Genomic DNA, 3044 nt, shown 5'->3' with positions numbered 1-3044 from the left:
TTTTACCAAATGAAGATGTACCAGACCACCCCGATTTTTTACTAGTTCACACACACACACACACACACACACACACACACACACACACACACATACACACAGGGGGCAGCTGGAGAGAGGGAGTGAGAGAGGGAGAGGGAGAGGGAGTGAGAGAGGGAGAGGGAGAGGGAGTGAGAGAGGGAGAGGGAGAGGGAGAGGGAGAGGGAGAGGGAGAGGGAGAGAGAGAGAGAGAGAGAGAGAGAGAGAGATCTGCATGCAAGCATCCTGGCTGCCAAAACTAGCTTTACCTCATGCCAAAGGTAGTGCTCGGTAACAGCACTCGTCCAACCTGAGCATGGGTATGGTCGTGGGGTTCTTGTTGAAATGTAGGTTCATTTCCAGGTCTAGCAGGCAGACGAGATTCGGTGTTTCCATGAGCTCCTGGTGAAAGGCTAGTCACACCTGCGCTCGCCCACTACCCCGCTCTCGCTTAGTGGCTTTTATCCTCGGTTTCATGGCCTATCCATCTAGGCAGCGCGTTCCCATGAGCTTTGTCCTAGACAGCACCTCTGCCAAATTGATCGCCATGGTACTGGGTGCCTAAGTTGGCTTTCTGAGACATGCAGGTTGCACAGACCTTCTGACGTCAGAGACCACAACTTCCCCCTCAGAGCCCGCTAACGCTGCTGTTCTCTGAGCATTCTAGGAAGAGCTCAGTGAGGTTCTACTGAGCACACAGACCACAATCACTTCGCTTTCTCGCGCTTCAAACACCCTTCCCCACACTGCAGGCCACCCTGCTCCTTTAACCTCAGGGAGGCAGCTCTGAGGCTACCTGCCCCAGCCTCACAAGTGACTGCCTCATGAAGGGACTCTCACTATCACTTCCCACATGGTCTAGCGGTTAGGATTCCTGGTTTTCACCCAGGCGGCCCGGGTTCAACTCCCGGTGTGGGAACATCAGCTTCTTTAGTTTGGTGCAGAGGAGCTCCGTATATGCCCTTTAGCGAAGACTCTTGAATGAGCCAATCTCTGCAAGTCCAGACCAGCTGGTCTGGTGTCTCATTAAAAAGAAAATCAAAACAGCTCAGCACTCTCTAACAAAATCCATTATATGTATGTGTGTACACTTGTTGGGCAAGCACTGTAACTAGCTTCCTTTTTTTTCTTTATGTTGAGACAGGGTCTCACTGCGTTGCCCAGGCTGACCTTGAACACAAGCAAGCCTTAAACTCAACATTTTCCTGCCTTTGATTCCAGAGTCACTGGTCTTACAGGCCTCTGTCAGCTACTCCAGTAAAGATCATCAGCGACTAGCATACTGCACAGAAGGTAGGCTGGGCCTGTTGTGGCTTCTGCCCTGAGGCCCGCTGTCTGCTTTATAATCCTGCTGGCAGCCCTTTATTACCCCGCTTTAGGAAGGGCACATTTTCCCTGTGCTTGGTTTTATTCTTGCAAACAGTTGCCGTGAGAATTAAAGGAGGCATGGCTGAATGGTGGTTCCTGATTGGTGGTTCCTGATTGGTGGAAGCATTCCCCTTATTCATCATTCCCCCAGAACTCCTTCAGCTGGGGTCCCTACTTCCCCACCCTGCTTCCCCACCCTCCTGCATCATATTCCAGCCTGAATAGAGTCTTTGCCATCCCCAGCTACCCTCACGTGCTCACACATTGGCGGGAGAGAAAGGAGATAGGGACATTTGATGATACTGTGCTGCTGGCTTTAAAGACGGAAGAGAGGACAATGAGCCAGAGAAGCTGGAAACAGACACTCGGGACAGACCCTCCCTAGAGGCTTCTGAGAGTGTAAAGCCCAGCTAAACTTTCGCCTTTACACCACTTGAATGGAGCTGAAACTTCTATCTCCAGGTCTCTGAGGGAAGAATACAGATCACCACTGCCTTGTATTTTAGTGGATTCCCCTGGCTCAAGTGAGCCAACATGCATTGTCTGGAGCGTCCATATACATGCAAAGAAACAAACAAAAATATCACTCACTCGTACATGCACAGAGAGACAGACAGAGACAGAGATGAAAAATAGAATTGCCATCACTTATAGGCTAATTCCTATATGCTGTGCTCTCAGTTGACATGTTGACATATTCAGTTCTTACATGGAACTTAGTGAAGGGTGAACCATTGCTGCCCCTAAAGCACATATGAAAAATGGTGAGTTAGCTGGTCAGAAATCATTGCAGAGAGCTGGGACAAAACCATCCGAACGCTTCCTAATTGCATTACAATGAGAGAGGGATAGTCCTTTCAAAGCAGGAAGCCCAATTTGCCCCAGAGTAAAACAGAATCCATCAAGTACTCTATAATGAGTTTTACTTGTCATTTCTTTTCAAAGAAAGATGAGCCCAGCCTGCACCCTGCTTAATGAAAGCTTGGGTGCAATTCATTTTCTTTTAAAGTGGAATATAATCAAGAGCCTTTTGATTTTTCTCTAAGGACCCCTGTGATACAGCAACCTTCAAGGAAACATCAAATGGAAATCAAGAGAAGTCTCCATACGCTTCCCATCCTTCCCTCCACATACACAAATATTCATTTTTCAGAGTGCAACCCAGGAAGCAGGTATGAGAAGGAAGTGTGGCTGGAAGGGAAAGCTAAGTGAGCTCGAGGGTGTATTTCCAAGCTGGCCATCATGTGGGAGTGTGTGCAAGGATGGCTTGATCTCAAAGTTGTCAAGATGTAAGAGCCACTTCATCCCAGGGCCATCTGTCCTAAGGAGAAAAATGTACCCCTCCACTGCTGCATCTCTTTAACCTACCGGGGATCACACTCTTAAAGAAACCTAACTGACTCTCCCTCCCTGGGAAAAAACCATCAACTGTCCACAGCGCCTCAGTTGGAGTGGAGGTGACTCCCGAAATTCTTCCTCCTTGTGTTAACTACTTTCCTATTGCTGTGGTTAAAACACCACGACCAAGGCAAATTATAAAAGAAAGCATTTAATTTGGGGCTTATAGTTTTAGAAAGTGAGTCTATGACTATCATGGCAGGGAACATGGCAGCAGGCAGGCAGACATGGTGCTGGAGTAGTAGCTAAGAGCTCACATC

General features: G+C 48.4%; 1 non-coding gene across 1 annotated transcript; it reads left to right on the top strand.

Annotated features, from left to right (window-relative positions):
- Nucleotides 1-865: 865 nt before the first annotated feature.
- On the top strand, nucleotides 866-937 carry Trnae-uuc. The gene has a single exon. It is a non-coding gene; the product is annotated as a tRNA-Glu (tRNA).
- Nucleotides 938-3044: the final 2107 nt, after the last annotated feature.

This window comes from Onychomys torridus, chromosome 7 (genome assembly GCF_903995425.1).
Source record: "Onychomys torridus chromosome 7, mOncTor1.1, whole genome shotgun sequence".
Lineage (NCBI taxonomy): Eukaryota > Metazoa > Chordata > Mammalia > Rodentia > Cricetidae > Onychomys > Onychomys torridus.
Note: the sequence above shows the minus strand (reverse complement) of the source record. Positions and strands in the feature narration are given on the sequence as shown.